This window comes from Delphinus delphis, chromosome 4 (assembly GCF_949987515.2).
Source record: "Delphinus delphis chromosome 4, mDelDel1.2, whole genome shotgun sequence".
In the NCBI taxonomy this organism is placed as follows: Eukaryota; Metazoa; Chordata; class Mammalia; order Artiodactyla; family Delphinidae; genus Delphinus; species Delphinus delphis.
The window spans coordinates 47,309,988-47,331,252 of record NC_082686.1 but is presented as its reverse complement, the minus strand read 5'-3'; the positions used below and the strand labels follow the sequence as shown (position 1 = coordinate 47,331,252).

The window sequence follows — 21,265 nt, the reverse complement described above, 5'->3', positions numbered from 1 at the left end:
TCAATTTTTTCATTCATTTAACAAGGTTTCACAATGTAGCTAGGCTTCTTTATCATTATTTGGGAAAAAATTTCAGCAAAATTTTCCTATGGAAAATGTTAGCCAACAAAGAGGCATGTTTTACAGCAGAAAAAAATTGTCAAATTATGAATGAAGTTTCTCAAAAATGTGCAGAGTGTCTTTAATTTATGCTGTATATACCAAATAATAAGGGCCAATCTTTTGAAAGAAATGATTTTTCTAAGCATATATTTATTTTTATTATTACCATCTAAACCTTATGAACTTTAAGCTTACAAGTCCAGTCTCCTAAAATGGGAAGATTTCAAATGTGCTTTATGCAAAATATAGCTTCCTATGAACGTGTTCATTTTGACTACTTTGTGATGTTTTATATCAAGGATAAACCACCAGTTGACGTTCAGAATGAAGATGTCTAGAGCTACAAAGGAATACCTGACATCATGAGATGCAATGTGGCTTCCTCTCCTTTCCATTCTACCATGTTTAGCAAAAATAAAACTGATAGGCATATTTCAAAAGCAAATAATTTTAAAGTCCTTTCAAGTCCCAGTCATCCACAGTTTCATTTAATATGATTCTCAATGACTTGGCTTTACTGAAATGCTAATTTACTTAAAAAAAAAGCACTTTCCTTAATTTCTTCATCCTGGAAATATTAGTTTTCCATTTTAAAAAGCCCAACCCCAAAACTATAACCCTTCAAATTAAATACTATTCCTTAGGGACTTTTCTTCTACAGCAAAGATTTTGACTATCACTTAATAAGCACACCCAATGCCTCAACCGTGAGCACCAAGACCTGTGACCTGGGCAGGGAATGCCTACTAGTAAGGGAACATGTCTTAAGCTACTTAATTTTCCAGGCCTTGCTGCTCAGTGCCTCTGGCAACTAGTGAGTGTTAGTGAGAATATGTTCAATGAAGAATGAATGGAAATGTCCACAGTAGCAAGTGGAGGTAGTGAAATGAATCAGACTGTTGATACATAAAATATCTTAAATTTACTCAGAAAAAAAAAAAAGGAACGGACCAAAACAACCCTGCTCCCGACAATTATGTTACAGTCGTTTGGCCTTTACTTTCCAACCCCTAAAGCACTTTTAAAAATATTTAATGTATTAAGTCTCATTGCATCCTAAAGGGTAATAAACACAATTATCACTTAATCTACAAGTGGAAAAATGGAAGTATAGCTAGAAAAAAAGAGAGCGATCGAGAAACACACACAGAGAGACATACATCTTATAGGAAAAGAAATAAAATTTCACAATGACTTCAGACTTCCACTCTAACATTCTAACTACCAGTACAGTTCATGGTTCAAGGTTTGAATCCCACACTGGAACGCTGGAACTAGTCTGCCTAGGTTTGAATCCTGGGTTTGCTTTTATTAACTGTGTTATCTCACATATACCATGTGTCTGTTTCCCTCATCTGATTAATAGGGGTGATAACAGTACCTACTTCATAGGATTAATATAAGGATTAAATTAAATAATATATATGTAAAATGCTTAGAAAAGTATGTGACTCATTGTAAGTTCTATTTAAGGGTTTGCTAATAAATATTATTATTCTTTCCATTAAAATCAGTGAAAATTAAATTTATTTTTTGGGGCAGGCATATTTTGGCAGTGGAATTATTTCTTGAAAACCAAATATTATGCAGAACTCCAATAAATAAACAGACAAAAGCAGTTCTGACTTAAAAATTATCTCATACATTTAAATGTATGATGTAATTTTAAGTTAATTGTGTTCACAATGAGGCTGTTTTGGTATAAAAATTTATAATTTGTAAGATGATAGTTACATACTTCAATTATCCTAAAACTCCATCTTACTTATTTCTGTATTTCATTTTTGTTGCACAGTGTCAAGAAAAGTTTGATTTAAGTAGTTTCAAAGTTTTTTTTTTTAATCCTTCAATGAAATTGATCCAAGGGCTTGAAACAGGAATAACAAGAATTTTTTTCCAAGTAGAATTATTAGAAATATTTAAACTGCTTACACTCCTTATAATAAATCAAGAAAAGAACAATATGGGCTAATAACATAAAGTCATGACGCATCATGCTAGCCATTCACTTGTTCCTGCATAACTAACTGGTGTACAGTGAACACAGGTGTCATTGACACTGCCTGGCATTTAACTGACTACTGTGTATATGTGCCTGCAATAGTTAACCCTGCCTTTGCAATTTTACACGTGTAGACAGGAACAGGGCTGAATTTGGATATGCAAAGCCACACCCTCCCTAATCAATGCCATGGGTACCAGACGTTCAAAGATAGTGTGAAGTGGTGGCAGAAGATTTCATGAGGTCTGAAAAAAAAAAAAGTTAACAGAGCAACATAGTTATTTAAGTTGATAGTTCTCCAATGTGACTTTGGTATACAAGACATTTTAGTGTAATTTATTTTATTACAATTTTTAGACAGTTAAAATATTTATAAAATAAAATTTCAATCACGTTTGTGGAACTCCGGAAGCATATCTGTAGAATAATTTAAAAACCACTGGACTAGGATTCTAATTCCACCTAGCATACAGACAGCTGAAAAACATCACACTCACCCTAAAAAGAAGAAAAAGTAGAATAAAACATAAAAACATAACTTTACTTGAGTCCAGAGAGCTCAGGTAACAGGGTAAACAGCCAGCCTGAAATCCAAGAAGGGACAGGTTCTTCCAAGGCAATTTGCAACCTGTAGACTGGCTCACTTGTGGCAGAACACAGAGCAAGAGACACCCACCAGGCACTATAAGCAGTTAAGAAGTCAGCTAAATATTTAAGAAATTGCTAAAGGACAAGTATAGGCTAGAGTGAGAGTACAGGACTCTTGGGAGCTGCAATCACAAGGGCGTTCAAACCCACTCTCCACCAGGTGCTCATGAGAAAGATGGGGGAAGGGTGGGAAACCAGAGAAAATTTCTGAACAGGAGAGAAGACAGAAGAAAATGGTCAGATTTTTCCTCCAAATAATTAAAGACATAAAACAACAGGTCCAAGAAAGCCAGAGAACCCTGAGTAGGATAAACAACAACAATTACAAAATCATATATTCAAACTACTGAAAATTAAAAATAAAGAAGAGATCTTGAAGGCAGCCAGAAAAAGAAAAGACTATATATGGAGAGGAACAAACATAAGGATTGCACCAAACTTCTTGTCACAAACTATGCAAGCCAGAAGACAATCAAGTGACATCTTTAAAGTGCTGAAAGAAAATCACTGGGCTAAGACTGTTCTCGGAGGCAAGCTTAGGTCCAGCAAGGGTCCTACTAGTAATCTGGCTGCAGTTCCCTTGAGGAGTTACTTTTCCCAAGTTCATGGTGTCTATATATTTGTCTTGGACATGGCTTAATAATTTACCTAAAACATCCAATAAACAGACAACACCACAATACCATCTATTTCTATTCTATATATATGATTTCTGTATGATTGTTGTTTAGTTATAAGCAGAAATGAGTAGGTCACAGTATCTTTTTACTCTCCTCAAACAGACTAACAACAGCACAAACTTATATAGCCTCACTATGTTCTACTTTCTAAGTGCTTTATACTTATTAAAAGACACACTGTATTACTTTTTGCCTACTAGCCCAAAGAAAATATGCACTAATGTATGCTGTTGATTTTTCTAACCTTTCTTTCTACAACTCACTGCATATTTGACTTCCACATCTGAGCAAGAATGTTACTTTTGGAATGACTCTGATACTCAAGATTGCTGAAATGTCTCTTTCCCTAGATTATACTATTCAAAATAGAACTTTCTTCCTCCTCCATGCCTCCTGGTATTGCAATCACTTTCTATCTGCTTACTCTATTTTTTTTTCATAGCGCTTATTACTACATGACATATAACATTTTAAATATATTTGCCTGTTCATTGTCAGTCTCCTGTGCTAGAATGTACAACAGTAGGGACTTTGTTTCTCTTGGTCACTCATTGCTGTATCTCCAGCACTTAGAATAGTTCCTGGAACTAGATGGAATTCATTATGTATTTGTTGAATAGATGCGCAAATGAAGGGAGAATACATGAACAAATAAGCAAAATCCCTTTTGCCTAAGGAATCTGGTAAACTTGGGGTGGGGAAGAGCAGAAGTAGGTAGAAGTTGAATCCCTGCTATGTGAAAGGGGCTTCACTGGCTTCATCTTAGATGTCCAGCACAGTCCTTGGGAGTATTAGCAGACACTCAATAATATTAATTGTAGTTACTGATTGCTGTTCTTATCTCATGAACTCATCTTAACAAAGCTGTGAGTGTGCTACCATTTTCTGGTTTTGCAAATTCAAAAAAGTCCAACAACACGCCCATGTTACAGAGTTAGGAAGTGGCACTGCTAAATCCACCCAGGTGTGGCAGGCACCAGAGCCCATACCCAGAGGTGGGAAAGACAACACTGAAATGTTCATTGTCCATTTCCTTGAAGCTCACTTCATGCGCTCATTACTTTGTCTTGCTTCCTGAGGGGCTAAACTGTGATCTTTTGTTGAATAAAATTGAATGAATTTTTATTATATGTCATAAAATAATAGGCTTTTTCCTCCAAATTTGGGGTTTTATTCTTGTTTCTAACTTGTTTGACCTGACAGTGATAACTTTAAAGTCAACAAGGTAAAAAAATGGACTTTACTAAAGTTACCAAAAATATTCAGTTTAATAAAGCCCTCTAAAAACTGCAGGTCCACACCATAATAAATCAACCTGTGCTTGAAAGTGCAAACTGTATATACTGGCACCTGATTCAGCTAAGATAAAAACGACAAGTCCTTCAGTGATAAATTGTCCTCTCCATATTATCCAATGGAAATATTCATATTGTCCAATACCTACAAGCAATTAGAAGGACTGAGTTTAACTTTCAAATTAAAAGGCCATTAAGATGGAGCACAGTCCCCCAATCTGTCTCTGAAAAATATTCACAGAACCTTCTTGGTCTTAAAGCTTGGGAGGAATATAGTACATTTTCAGATTCCTTTTGTCACAGAGCAATTCAGCCAGCTATCGGAACTGTAGGTAGACTACAAGAAACTGTGGGATAAAATAAAATGCGAAACTAACTATGCAGGATCTCTTAAAAGTTATTTAACAATTATACATCATCAGTCAAGGAGAGCTAAACTTTGAGCTAATCTGCTCCCTACCTCCACCCCAGACCACAAAACCAGGCCTAAGAAAAGAGGTATTGAACATCGGACAGGATACCTGCATCCCAAATCTCTGTCTCCCTCACTGCTACCAAAACTGGGAAAGATGTGTATTTAAAAAGAGGTTTAAGTATAAGTCCATTCATCTCTCATCAAGTGTGTAGTGTGTTCATTATCTCCCTTACCATGGTGGGGTTTTGCTTTTCAGTCTATTAGTTACCTACAGGATGTGAGTATGAATTCTATAAGGCCTGAGAGGAGATTCTGATAAGTCCCATATAATAAAGCAGATATTAGATGTCTACCAAGACCTGGCAATACAATTTAAAATGTCAAAATGAGCAAGACAAAAAAGAAGAAATTACATATGTATTTGTACTTATATATTTTAGATTTGTTTTTATGAATATATTATGGTTTAATATTTAGAAGGAGACTGAATTAGTAAGCATATTGAAATGGGATTTGCAGAATTAAGGCATTAAAGCAGACTAGTTTTTGAAATGTATAACTTTGCACACACATAAAAATGAGTGTCTACCCACTGACCTCTTATTAAAAAGGAATTCTCAAACGAGTATTTAAAATTTATTAACACACCCACTAATTCCTATAGAGACCACAGGAAGAGAGAGAGAGATAGAACATTTTTATTTCTCTCCTTTATGCTGTGTCTACATAATGCTCCTACGTTCTCATGAAATTCATTGAGTCCTAACACATCTCAAAATCCAAACTTCAGCTTTATCTTTCGGGTGGCCTCGTTTTGCCCTTCAACTTTCTTAATAATTGTCATTCCATCCACTACTCCTATAGTTCTGCACCTAATTTTGTGAATAGATAAAAGGGAAGCGTTTAGTGGTCTCTGCCCCAAATTCTTTGGCCTGTTTCTGGCTCTCAGCTTTTATTGCCAAAGGCATGAAGATCAAAAGATGCTCTTTGCTGAAGTGTTTACTGCCTTGTAACATACCCTCTCACAACAAAGGAGTTCTTTATTTACATCTAACATGAAATAGTAAGTTCCAAAGTAAAAGGCCTGCATCAGACAGATGCAAGTGATAGAATTTTCTTGCCCCACACTCAAGAAAATTCACATAATTAACATTAACATCTAAATGTCCTCCAGAGCAAAAAATACCTCTTAGGGAGGCGGTGCAGCTCTGGCTTTCTTATGGATTTCCTTGGCTTCACCCATACCTTCAATCTTCACCAACAGGGTGGTGACATGGGCTCATTTCACTAGCACAGAAACGACTCACGACTGCCCTGGAAACATGAAACATTATTTACACTGGAAAGAATGACTGGGAGCCGCTGTGCCCAGCAGCAGACAGCACTAGAGGCAGAAAATGGGGTTGTGTCTCCAATCTGTTATTACTGTCATAACTAATGGAGAGGAATAAAATGGATTACCAGTGCTAAATCAAACTGGGAGGTTTCTGATGCTGCTGCAGGACATTGGCTTTTCACAGTTTATGATATCATCAGGCTTCTTGATGAATTTACAGTCTGGTAATCCTGCCTTGGCATTAGTTTTCCACATGCAAATCCCTGGAATATAAGTCAACTCAGCAAATGAACAGGACTAGGGAACTCCATTGGGTCAAGTTTATTTCAACCTCAGGGAAAGCTAAGACTGGTTGTCTTTCTATTCCTTACCACATTTTTTAAGCTAATTAAAAGACTTGTCTGAATGACATCTTTTCCCATGCTTTGCATATTCATTGATGCTTATCATGTCTCTGCAATATTATTCTGTTCCTGTCAGAACCAGGTCCCTTCTCATTAATAACATTTGCACTGATTCACTTACTGCTTAGCTGGACTGTATTATCTATATTTTACCATGTTACCCATTTGTCCACTATATTCCTTGTTGGTGTGCTAGTTATATGCCTAATTCACAGTTTCCATCTAGTCTACATACACCTAGGCCAGGAACTAGGTCTACATAATTAAACTTGTACAAGACCTACCAAAAGAGTATACAGGTGGCTTTTTAGGATGACCAAAATTCAGTGACCCCAATCATTCATTCATTCATGCTAGTGTAAAAAAGGAAATAGCGTTGCTCATCATCCAGATATATGAAGGGTTGAATCTCAACCCACTGCGCCCTGAGGGAAATTCAAGTTGGAAAAAAACAGATTGAGGCATTCTGTGCTATGGTAAAAGGCCCTTAGATAGTTAAGATGCATATCTCAGGGGGAATTTCAATGACCCAAGATTCTTGCATTTTCCCATAGAAAAGTACACAGAAAAGTACTAAAATCATTAACTTCAGATATCTGTTCTTTGTGATTAGCAGTAAACTGTCTCCTCCCCTACGTTTTGGGAGGAGTTCCTTAGAGCTATCTGAGAGGCTGTTTCTCAGGCTACAGTCCTCAGGAAAAACCTGAATAAAACTTAAACTCATAACTTTCATGTTGTGTTTTTCTTTCAGTGGACACTAGGAAGCTACTCTACCCTCTCCCACGGGAATGATGCTGCAGGGAGAGGGCTGCTCTCAGCAGTTGGAGAGTTACTGGGTGTCCTAGACCCTACCCCAGACCTTTCAATGATTCCACAGGTAAGGCCCTGGTGAAGGCACCTAGCCCAAAGCTACAGACTACTCAGGTTCCTGTCCCCACACGCTGGTACTAACTTAGATCAAGGAGTGGCCACAGGATAGAAACTGATGGGGGAAGTGGCAATTTTGGAAGTGAGTCTCAGAGAGATCAGGGGATGTAACATATTTTCATCTGCATCTTCTGTGAGACCTGGTTCCTGACTCCCAGACCTGTATTTCTACCTGGATTCTAGAGACATCTCGTACTCAACATACAGAAAAAGAGGATTCCTTACAAAGCAACTTCTTTTCTTGCATGGTGATCTTAGTTGCTGATTTCAGCAACCCATACTCTCTTAGACACCAAAATCTGCCAATTCTTGCCATTAAATATCTTGTGAATACACCCTTCCTCTTCAGTCACATAGCTAGGACCATTGCCAAGCCCTATTCCTTCACATGGATAATTATAGCAGCTTCCTAACTCATCTTCCTGCCTCTAGTCTTTCCCCCCTTAATTGCATCCTTACATTTATCTACAGTTGACCCTTGAACAACATGGGGGTTAGGGGAACTGACCCTCCCCATAGTCGAAAATTTGCATTTAACTGATAGTCGGCCCTTCATATTTGCATTTCCTCCATGTCCACATTTCTATGACTGTGGATTCAACCAACTGCAGATCATGTAGTACTGTAGCATTTACTACTGGAAAAAAAAAATCCATGGATAAGTGGACTGGTGCAGTTCAAACCGTGTTGTTCAAGGGTCACCTGTATAATTTGTTCATGGCATTTTGCTGCTTAAAATCTTTCCAGTGGTTGGCTACAACATGGAGGATAATGTTTAAGTTCTTCAAAATGGTAAAAAGTCCTTCAAGACCCACCCCAGCTTCTGGCTTAACCTCTATCACTCTCTCTTACAAACTCTACCTCTCCCACTATCCTGACTGATGTCTCATATACAGAATGTCTTGTCATTTCCTGAATGAACTGTGTTCATTGCTCTTTCTCAAACTCTAGTGACCCTATACATAAAATGTCTAGAATTCCCTTCCTCGCTTGTCTACTAATAAACTCCTGCAAAGAAACCAGGGACACATTAGGTTTCAGTTAGGCAAGGAGATAGAGAAAGTATTCTGCCATTAAGAAGCCTGAGAGTGAAGGAGAACACAATATAAAGGGTGGGGAAGCACAGAGCATGCTGGTATGAGACTTTGTGAACGACCAGAAAACCATGTTTGTTTCCTTTATGGCATTTATCTCAGTTTATTATACACCTGAGAGGACTTCAGTCTCATACATCTCACACACTGTTAAGGCTTAAAGGGCAGTGGGGGAACAGTGGGCATTCCCTACTCAGAGATAGACTGCAAGCTCTGGGGCTAGACTGCCAAGGTCCAAAACTGGACTCTACTACTTATTTGATGACCTTGGGCAAGTCACTTATTATTCCTGTGGTTCTGCTAAATGTGTTTAGCTGCTAAATGGTAATCTACTTCAGAAGGTGGCTGTGAGAATGAATGAATACATATACAGTATGAGGTTGAACAGTATGAAATTACCATTTTTATAGGTCAAAATGCTCAAATATCAGCAAGTGCATATGGTTCAACCAAACATTTAAAACAATGCCTAATGAATAGTACATACCCAAAAGGTGTTATTGTTTCTTCTCATAGATGCTTCTAAACCATTCGTTGAGGTTTATATCACCCAATGGTCTTTTCTCATTGATGTCCTCTTACTAATCTCCAGGTTCCTTTAAAACAAGACTAGGCCACTTGGGTACAATTTTTAACACAACCCTTGTCCTATCACCATCCTGGATGACTTCAGTATCCATCTTGTTAACCTATCCAATTCTTCACCTTCTTCACCTCCAGGGTCACCCACATCAAGGTCACACCCTGGAATAAATCATCAAGTGGTGCTGCTTCCCATCCCATATCCAAAGATGATGACAATCTCCGATATTTCCAGTCCTCTCCTGCCTGTGCTTTAACTGTCTCTCTTCTTTAGTCCCAGGAGAACCCTTGACCCCTCTCCTGGCCTCACTGCTTTACCCAGCTGGTATACCATGGTTCATATCACCCTAACACTCTCTCACCAATAGCTTCAACTACATTGGACCTCTGTCCTTTTGCTTCACTTGTTTAACAAAATCTCAATACAGGATCAATTCAAAAATATACTTTCTATATTTCATGACCCAGCTGTTTAAAACACAGTTGGAGAAAATCAGCTTTCAGACTGATGCCACTATAAACCTGCAGCCCTCAATCTCTGCGCAATCTCTCACTCATCCTTGCTTAGCTTGCCTTTATTTTACTAAGCAACATTTCAAAACTGTCATTATGCTCAAGACTCCAACCAAAGCCACCTCTCTCTCAGCAGATGACCTCATCTTCTACTTCAATGAGACAATTACACATACATTATCTCAGCATCCTCCCCTTCCTAGCTATCTTTGGACAAATTCTTACACTCTTTCTTCCTGTTCAGAAGATGATGCATCCCTACTCTGGTTCAAGGCTCTGCTCTCCACATATGGCCCCAATCTTCTTTCATCTCTCTGAGGATCTTGTTCTATCAATTATCCCCCCTTTTCCCTAAATATTCAACCTCTCACTGCCTATTTGCTTTTTCCCCTAAGCCCAGAAGCCAACTTAACTTTGGGCTTAATACGTTAATATTTTCCTCTTCTTGAACCTGGGTTGTCCTCTAGGAACTGTCCCCTTCCTTCTCTTCTAATCCAAGGGATTTGAAAGAGAGGTCTGTGCTCAGTATCTCAACTTTCTGACCCTTCCCATTTACCTTACAGCAAACCACAATCTGACTTCTGCCCTGGCTATTGCACTGAAAACTTCTTTCATGAGCCCACCAACGAAGTCCATAATGCCATCCCTATGGACAAGGATCAAATCTCTGTTTTCTCTGCTTTTTCTTTCCAGTCTCCCTCATTGGTTCCTCTTCTTTTGTTTGCCCTTGAATGCCTGTATTCCTCAAGGCTTCTCCAGTGGTACTCTGCTCATTCTACGTACTCTACTTGTACAATTTCACTAGCTCTTGATTTTAAATACCATTGATAAGGGGTGACTTCAAATCTGTATTTCTAGTCCAGATTCTCTTCCAATGCCTGCCACATTTATTTACTTGGATAGCCCACACAGGGACTTAAACCTAACGTATCATTCATTCAGTTTTTAAAAAAATATTTATTGATGACTCACACTTCAACTAGTATTCAGTAGTAAATAAGACAGCAAGGTAGGCCCTTTATCTTTAGCCTTGTATCTCATTACCACCTCCAATTAACCTTTAGACCATAATAATACCAAATTTTCTGGCAGTAGTCTGCCATTGTCTACTGAAAGAAGACTAAACACTGGGGGCCTTTGGACATGCCAATCTTCCAGCCTAGAATTCCCTTTCCATGTTCTTTTCAATTTTAAGACTTTAAGAGAAGTCTTGCCCTCCAAGGAGCCTTCTCTAAATTCCCAAACTGGGTTAAGTGCATTTGATCACTGCATTGGCTACAATGTGCTAAAACTATGTATTTGCACATGTCTTCCCCACTGGATCTCCAGGGCAGGAGTTATGTCTCTCCAATGAACATGACTGGCACATAGGTGATAAATGTTTGGGATTACTCAGCTAAATGTAATCTTTCCCCTCTTCAAACACCTGAAATACTGTGATACTTTTCTAACTCTCCCCAGTATGGCTGCATATATCCACTTGGAAATCTCATTCCCCTCTCCTTGTTAATGCCCGTTTAACTTTCTCGAGCATGCTGTTCCTCTTTCATTCTCTACACTTCTCAAAATCATGAAATGGGCACTCAAGAAACAATGGTTGAATTGAGCTGAAATGAACAGAGAAAATACTCCCATATTATCATCTTCTATCTCTGGAACCCGTTAGTGGCATTGTGTAGTCCAGGGCTAAGATTTCCCAGGTGTCTTTCTGCCACAATCAAGGTCCAAGAGTGTTATCAAACATGTTTTGACTGATCTTCAAGCTCTGGATAAGTCCCAAGAGACCACTCTGATTGCATATAAGGAATCTCCCATGCATGTAAATGGACTCACCATATTTTCTCAATTCACAAAAGAAGGAGGAAAGATGGAACTTTTAGTGGAATAGAAATTCATTTGAGTACTGGATCACTATGTACCGTACGTCATCCTGCAATGCATTTAATTCAGACTCTTATGACTTAAGTTCATTTCTAAAACATGAATGCTTACATTTATTTCTCACAAGAAGCTTCATTCTCAATATATAAAAAATGATTTGAGCTCTCTGTGAAAGGAATGATGTAAACATAAGATATTATTACTAACATTCTCCTTTAGATAACCTCATGAGGTAAGTATTAATGTCTGAGGGAATATTATTTTACAGGTGGATAAGTCAGCTGACTTGCTCAGAGTCAAAGGTAGTGGTAACAGCCAAGAACATACTCCAAGAGTCCTGTGCTTATTTTCATTGCCAGACCTAATCCAAGCTTTTCAGTAAGTGTTTCTTATGGTGTGAAGACAGTCTAAGAACTTTATCCTTTCTTTTTTGGACTGTTTTTGCCCCATCCCTCTTTCTGTCTTATCAATTTTTCCTTCTCAGAAGGGAACCAAAAGAGAATGCAGTGGTCACCTAGCAGCCATCCAATCCCCGACCTGTGCAGTATTTGGTATAGTACAGAGGGTCTGTCAGGCATACTCCATTTAACTTCTTATCCAGGGCTCCCAGTCAAGGCAGCTCTCAGAGCTCTGCCAGCATCAGTTAGTTCAGTTCTAGTAAGTCGTTTTGTTGTCCAAGTACGGCATGCTCCACTGAATTCATTCTTCAGTTACCTCTCATACAGGTGGCCTGTATAACTTAATAGAGATCTCACTCTCCAAACAGTTTTTCGAATCTGACACACTACATTTATTATGACAATTCTGACTAAGTCTCCAAACTATTTTGATGGGCCCTGCAAAATAGCAATCATTTATGGAGAAGTAGAAGTCTGCTAGACTGAATTATATCTAGTTCCACGCTCTAAAACTTTACATAGTCAAAAAAGTCACTGTTATCTGGAAGGATGCAGGCCTTAGGTTGAGAAGGAGAAAGAATAAGTGAAAAAAATAAAGAAGATGAGGGGAACAAGACTTTTCTCCGTAATAAACAGCAACAAAAACAACAAAAACTGATAACTTGTTTCCAATATTTAAGGAGAGGGGCAGAAATTTGTTAAAGTGCTATAGCTGATCAATGATATGTTTAGATTCTGGAAGAAGGGCATATACATCATTTATTTATAAATTATTAAGGACTGATTGTATACTATGCACTGGGGATACACAGATAAATAGAAATGTAAACTATCACAATTCACTGAGATAATAGCTTTAATTGCCATCAGGCACATGTGTACGCATCGGAAACTGAGAGGAAGGAACTTGAAATGTCATTATGCCTTCGTTTTGTTTTTTTTAACCTCAGTCCAGGTAGGCAGCACAGTCTAAGATGAAGATACGTAACCTAGAGATGACAGACTTGATTTCACTTGGATAAATACCAACCACATCCCTCCTTCCCACTGGTTGGCACATAATCATAACATCCACTGATGTGCTGGTAAATGGTTAACAACTGGCTCTCTGGGGAGAAAAGTCCTGATCTGTTGCATTTGTTGATTTCCATAGTGCAAATATTCCCATGATGACTGATTTCAAGCTGCCAACATGATATTACTGAATACGGAGCTGGGAAGAAAACAGGCATAAATAACCTCGAAAGCACAATTGTAGTAAAATTATTAGGAAATGATGAGTTTTGAGCACTTGTTATCCCTCTTTTCAAGAACTTGTCTATTTACTTGCAATTAAAATAATTTAATTTTTAATAATGACCACATTTAACAAACAGCTCACATAGTTCTTAAAAAGTTAATAGTCATGAGCCAATAAGGACCAGCTGCAACATATCACTGGACTTACACCCTTGGTATGGCAGGGGGCACAGGTAATGATCCAGATCCATGTTTATTAAAAAGGTGTGCCTCGCTTCATTCCCTACTGTCCTCTCCCTGTCCTACCCCAGACGAAGTTAAGAAACCACTATTCCAGGTTCACTGTGCCCTTCTCTTTGCCCTCTTCTCCGCCTCCAATGACCTTCAATAATTTACACCACTCTCCACCAGGAGGACAGACCTTGCATCCCAGTGCTGAAGTCTAACAGACTGGGTTTGCTGATCTCTATTAACTTTATAAACATTCGGCAAACGGGGCTGTTATTATTACTGCTATTCAATGCCTTTCCCTCTATATTTACAGTTTAATTCAAGATGCTACCATATTTAAGTGGCATTTTCAAGCTTAAAAGTATTCTTAGTATCAGCAGATTTTCAGTCAAGGTGGGATGGGACGTGCAGAAAGGAAGGGCCACTGGTGGGGGAGCCTACTTCACTCCAAGAGATCTGCCCAGAGTTGACCACTTCAACTCCCAGTCCCTTTCAAGCTCCTAAGCCCAGCCTCTGCAGCCTGCTTACGTGCCCTCTCAGTCTACTTCTGAGCTAAGCAATAATTTCTCTAAGGACATATTTACCTATAAATTGTGAAAATTTTATTCAGCTGTTTTAAGAGATATTGTGATGAGGTTAACTCTATAAATAGCCCATTTCTCTGTTAAAATATAAAGGTATCCAGGAAATACCTGAGAGAAACTCAGAGCTACAAATTTATTACTTATCTCAATTCCTGTCTAGAAAATCAGTCATGACCTTCAAAGAACATGGTGTTACATCCACAGAACACACACGATGCTGGAAGGAACACGTGCCACGCACCTGCCTGAGTAATACAGATAAATGCAACAGCCTGCACTGATAAAAACGTATTCCAACCTTGATAAAAAAAATTATAAAGTGCCCTCATATTTGAAGAACACAAGAAAGAAGGTCATGAACTACTTAGCCTCGAAAGAAAAATAACTGACTAATGCATTTGTTGTTTCACAATTTAGGCTTATATCCTGTATCTCACGGTAGGGACTAAGCAATGTATTTGGCTAGTAGGATTTAAATTTCTTCAGAAAACATATTCTCTGGGGCCAATGTAACCTTCTGAGGTATTTACCAGAAAAACTGGGCCCAAGTGATCTAATGTTAACTTAGGGAAGTGGTTTCCAACTGTTGCTAGAAACTCAGTGGATGAGAAATGTATGATCCCCTAGGCAGCCTGGCAGTGCGGGGGCCAAGGGAGACTCCTCAGGGACTCTTCGCTTCAGTTGCCCTCCAAAAGCCTCCGTTGTTTACCCTAATGTCTTAAATAAACATCACCATTTTCTCTGTGAGCCATATTGGGAAATACAGGCTGGGAAGCACTAGCTTAGGGAACATCAACTTCCTATGGGTGCCTGACACAAACAAAGGTCACTGCAAGAACTTGACTCATTGAGCTGCATCAGCCTGATAGGGTGCAAACAGCAGAGGTGGGAATAAAACTTGGGTTGTGGTTCAGGCTTCCTCACTACCTAGCCCTGAACCCTCAGCAGATCACTTTACCTGTCAGGACCTTGACTGCTTCAGCTGTAACATAAGCTGCTTGGCCTAGATCCCTGTGTGAGCACCATAAGCCTCATACTGGTGTAGGTGCTGTACACTGGCCCTAATCTCAAGGAAACTGTAATCCAGCTAGAGATAAGATCACTAATAAAGAAAAAGAGTAACGAGTAAATATAAAATCTAACTGAATTGTAATGAGTTTGGAGGCCTAAGAATTATCACTGCGTATAATACCTCAATGGCACTTCCTACTGGGCATATAAATCTATAGAGTAAATTTGCATCACAGACTAGTCTATGACCTCTGATTTTATTTAGTCATGCAACAGTCATGTTCAAATATTCAAACATGTGCTCCAAGATTATAAAGTCATGTGAGCTTAAAAGTTCAGCTTCACCTTGGCTGTACCTAGGAGCTCTGGCCTGGCATATTTAACACTTTCATTACGACACACTTTAAGTTATTAACAAACTGATATATGTTCACATAAAATTGACCAAGGCAAGGATGAGTGCTAACAGTTCTCTTCTGAAACAAAATTTAAACATCCTGCTCATTCATCATTCTTTACTCTTTTTCCAGTCCTTTAATGCAGTCGCTCCCGCCTCACTTCTTTTGGACCCACAGAGACCCTAATCCCTTTACTCCTCCACTAGATCCTTATGCATCAGCCCACTTCTACTTTCACTTCTTTTCCTATCCAACATAGGTTCAGTGGATCATCACTTCCACCTCTCTCTTACTTATCTTCATCCCCCCTGTCCCCAGGAAGCACTTGTCTGCACATAGTCAACACTAGATCAATCAATTTAACAAAAAATCACACATTTGAAAACTGGGGCAACTGTACATTTATGGTTACCAGCGCTGCCTGGTCTGGCAGTTCTGTTTCCTTCGAAGTAAGGGTGTTTCAAACCTTCTCTGGTTTACTATTACCCTAATTATCCTACCCTCCCTAGGCAGGCTAAACCCTCTTTGAAAGTGGCAGGAGGCAGGAAGATCAATTGAGGTTGCAGGCAGCCGTAACTGCTAGTAAAACGCAGGCCAACCCCTGAAAGCCATCAGGAAAGTGGTCTCCTCCATATAATAATGCCTGTGGGTAAGGTATGAAATGTGGAGTTATGAATACTTGCTTTATTTATTCTGGTCATGATCTCACCAGTGAGTGTGTGGCTGTGACCATCAACAGCGGGCAGGAGCCATTTCTAAAGATGTTTTTAATTTTGCAGGCTCAGTGCACTTCCTTTATCTAGAACTTAAATCTTTCTCCAGATGTTCTTAGGGCCTGGGATCAAATCCTAGCTCTGCCACTTAGCTTTCTAACCTCTGGTTAAGTTACTTAAACTCTCTGTATCTAGGGATAATACCTACCTCATGGAGTTAATGTGGGCATTAAATTTGTTAGTATTAACAAGGCCAAGCCCATAGTGCTATAGAAGTATTTGCTATTGTTGTTGTCCTATGTATAAAAGTCACTCAAATTTTCTCACAGTCATAAGAATGTTAAAACTGTATTATCAGACTTCTGTGGTGGCACAGTGGTTAAGAATCTGCCTGCCAATGCAGCGGACATGGGTTTGATCCCTGGTCTGGGAAGATTCCACATGCTGTGGAGCAACTAAGCCCGTGCACCACAACTACTGAGCCTGCGCTCTAGAGCCTGTGAGCCACAACTACTGAGCCCGCATGCCACAACTACTGAAGCCTGCGTGCTCTAGGGCCTGCATGCCACAACTACTGAGCCCGCGTGCTGCAACTACTGAAGCCCACGTGCCTAGAGCCTGTGTTCCGCAACAGAGAAGATATGGCAATGAGAAGCCCACGCACCACAACGAAGAGTAGCCCCCGCTCGCCACAACTAGAGAAAGCCCACACAGCAAAGAAGACCCAACGCAGCCAAAAAAAAAAAAAAACCCACAAAACTGTATTATCTCTTTCTTCTTCTTTTTCTCCAAATATACTGTGGATAGAGAAATGGTCTTGCTACTGAAAGAGCCATATCTAATCCTAATGACTGACTACATTCTTTCTCTAACAATAAAACATAACATACGAAATATTTCCAAACCCATATGACCTCATACAGAACCTGTTATGTTTCCCATAGTTATTGTGTAACCAAGAGAACAATAAATATTCTTCCTAATCAGGACTATCCATCATTCCCTTCTCTCCTATATTGTCTGACCCATCCCCCCACCCTACCAGCAGTCAACCCTGCTTTCTGCTCCAGCACTTCTGCATCTTTATCCCTACTCACCACCTCCCCATTTAATGCCTCACCTGGACGGAACCACCCTCACTGCCCTGAACTCCCCATGCACTATCTCAATCTTTATCCCTACTCACCACCTCCCCATTTAATGCCTCACCTGGACGGAACCACCCTCACTGCCCTGAACTCCCCATGCACTCTCTCACCTTCAGCCATTCCAACAAGCTGGTCCTTCTACCTGGAACACCCTCTTCACAGCATTCATCCTGCTCCCTTGAGTAACTCATAGTACTCTTCTGGACTTTAGTTACATGGTGCTTCTCCAGAAAACTTTCCTTGACAACCTCAATATCCAATCACCAAGGCTGGATTTGGTGTCCCTCCTATAGCCCTATCACTTTATTATAAATTAGATCAGAAGTTCCCTAAGGGCAGGGATCACAGCCTATGTTTTCCTCATTGCTTCCCTAGTTTCTAACCGTGTCTAACATATACATAGTTTGTACTCTACAAATGGACAAATGAACTATAACGTAATAGTTTCACAGACCTAGGGATGACTACAAAGGGGCTAGGGCAAGATCACTGTCATTGTCTTCAAACATCTACAAATATCATGAAAGGAGAAGAACGTTTCTTTTATGTAGCTTCAGAAAGAGATATCCAGGGACTTCCTTCGTGATCCAGTGGTTAAGAATCTGCCTTCCAATGCAGGGGACTCGGGTTTGATTCCTGGTCGGGAAACTAAGACCCCACATGCCATGAGGCAACTAAGCCTGCGCGCCACAGCTACTGAGCCTGCATGCTCTGGAGCCTGTGCGTCACAACTAGAGAGAAGCCCGCGCACTGCAACGAAGAGCCCACGCGTCGCAGCTAAGACCCGACACAGCCAAAAATAATATAAATAAATAAATATTTTTTTTTTTTAAAAAAAAGAAGAAGGGCTTCCCTGGTGGCGCAGTGGTTGAGAGTCCACCTGCCGATGCAGGGGACACGGGTTCGTGCCCCGGTCCGGGAAGGTCCCACATGCCGCGGAGTGGCTAGGCCCGTGAGCCATGGCCGCTGAGCCTGCGCATGCGGAGCCTCTGCTCCGCAACGGGAGAGGCCACAACAGTGCGAGCCCTGCGTACCGCAAAAAAAAAAAAAAGAAGAACGCGACATCCAGACCAACAGTGTAGGCTCTGGGGAGCCACATTTCAAATCAATACAACAAAGAACTTTCTAAAATGTAGAGCATGAGATACTTTGGTCAGTATTCAGTTGCATATAGCTGGACAGGTTTATACAGGAGCTGGCAAAATGAACTGGGTGATGCCTAGTCTTGCAAAGTTGAGAATGTGACTCATAAAATTCTACTTTGGGCACCTGGGCATGCATGTGTATGGTAAGAGTCATCCTGAATACATATAAGAGAAGATCAAAGATTATTTATTAATGTCACCATTAAGCCTGCCACACCATGGAGTACTGGGCAAAGGAATAGTCAGAGAAGTTTAAATAAAACAAAGTAATCCAACCCAAACCCAGCATTCCAGCACAGGGGACAAGACTGGCAAGGGGCAAAGCCAGGTCCCCTAGGGCATTCTCCACACTACCTCCGTCATCCTGGAGGAGGCAACTTAACTTTACAACTTTCAAGAAACTTCCCATTAGAAGTGGTTTCAACTTTAGATTTATTGCATTTTCCAAGGTTACATCATTTGGGCTGTGCATAATCCAGAGGGACTCAACGGGCTAAACTGTAAACTGTTACAATAGACATTAACGAATATTGTGCCTGATAAAACCTGCAGTCTGCACGCACGCACAAATGCACCCACACAAGAAGGGACTTTTCACCTTATATGGTTACTTCAAAAACTCGACTCCTTTTACAGTCCACTTTGTTGGTCAGCCAAACGTGCAGAGTACATATACTTTAGAAACACCAATTAAAAATATTAACAACACAAAAAAATATAAACGGTGGTTCAGAGCCAAGGGCACATAAATTGACATGGATTCAGACAGTAAGTAAACATAAAATGAGTAACAGAAACTACTACATCATCCAAAAGGAAGCAGAAACAATAGCCCTTAAATGCAGAAGTGATCCTCCCCACACCCCAACTCTCCCACTCCAGAGGGCAAGGTAATGATTAGAAGGCAAGCAAAATGATTGAAAGAGGAAAGGATAGAGGGAGGGGCCCAAGATGATATGGGCAAGACCTGCAGCAGATGGGGAGAAAAGGGGAGGCAATCTCATTTCACACTGTAACCTCCTCGGACAGCCCCACGGGCATTTTTATTGCTGCATCTCAAGTGCTCAAAACCTCAAACCAGGGTGGCGTAATTGAGAAGCAGGTGTGGAAAGAGGGTGGGCTGGGAGTTACAGTCTTTGGATTGACATTACTATTATTATTATCATCTAGTTCCTGTAATCACTTAACTTTCCTAAACCTTAGTTTCCTCATCTTTAAAATGGGGATCCTAAAACCTACCTCAATACATCCTTGATAGGAATAACTAAAACCAGGTATGCAAAAGTGACGAATCTAGCTAGAAAAACACAGAATCCCTCAATGATTCTGTTTGTTCAAAGAGAAAAGAACTACTTTCCTCTCTGGTACCTGGCAGGTTGAGCTAGCACTATTTTTCCAAAAATGAATCAGCCCAGGTCACGGTGAAGCTCATCAGTGTAATACTGAGAAGCATGATGCTATACACACTGCAGACAATTGAAGTATGAAGGAAGGAGGGAGCCAGGAAAAGATGAAAGGTGAAAGAAAGAACCAGGCATAATCCCAACATTTCTTTCTGCAAAAGGAATAGACATGCACCCTTAAGGCCATTCCCTTGTACTTCCTGGGGGTGGTCTGAGTCTTATTCCTACCACAGTGAATGAGCTTGAGGTTTCAGCCACAGAACCGTGCTCATAATCCTACTGTTGGGTAATTCTAAAAGAAATTATATTAATACAATTCTTTCCTTTAATTGTTCTCTACACAATTATCCCATACCCTCTGGGAGCTAATTTGATAGCTCACTGGAGACTCACTATTACTCTATCTTTGGAGTCTGTTAGAAATAAAGTATCTTTATTAAATCTAATTTTGTTTCTTCCATCTCTAAAGCCTCTTTATGGGCTGTAGCATTTTGATCTACGGATTACTAAATTTAATTTATCAGTCTGGAAAAGAAATTTTACATGTGGAAAACCAAGGCCTAGGAAAGTGCAGAGAATTGATACAACCCCTATAATGAATAGAACTGCCTGAATATTTATACAATATATTTTTTAAAAATTATGATCATATCCTAATATGCTTTCTAATTCTAAAAGATTTATATTATTTTTTAAAAGCACTATTTCTCTTTTTTTATTGAAGTATAGATGATTTACAATGTTGTGTTAGTTTCAGGTATACAGCAGTGGTATACACACATACATACATATCTATATCTATATTCTTTTTCAGAATCTTTTCCATTGTAGGTTTTTATAAGATATTGAATAACATATTTCAGTTATCCCTGTGAATAACATATTTCAGTAATTTATCTGATGGAAAAAAATGAAGGATCAAATGTTTATTAAGGCATGACAATTTGCTATACTATTACTCATAAGATCTCAGTAATGCAGACTTCATTATCTCCATCTTACAGATAAAAAAGACTTGCTTGGGTACATCTCATGACTTCGCACTGCCTAAGCATAAACTAACAACTCCTTAAGATGCTAGGTGAGTCCCACCAAGTATGGCTCTCTCTCCAGTTC

General features: G+C 39.5%; 1 protein-coding gene across 3 annotated transcripts in view; it reads right to left on the bottom strand.

The window, feature by feature from the left end:
- Positions 1 to 21,265, bottom strand: part of CMSS1 (cms1 ribosomal small subunit homolog) — a 383,527-nt gene that overhangs the window by 201,947 nt on the left and 160,315 nt on the right. The window lies entirely within an intron of this gene.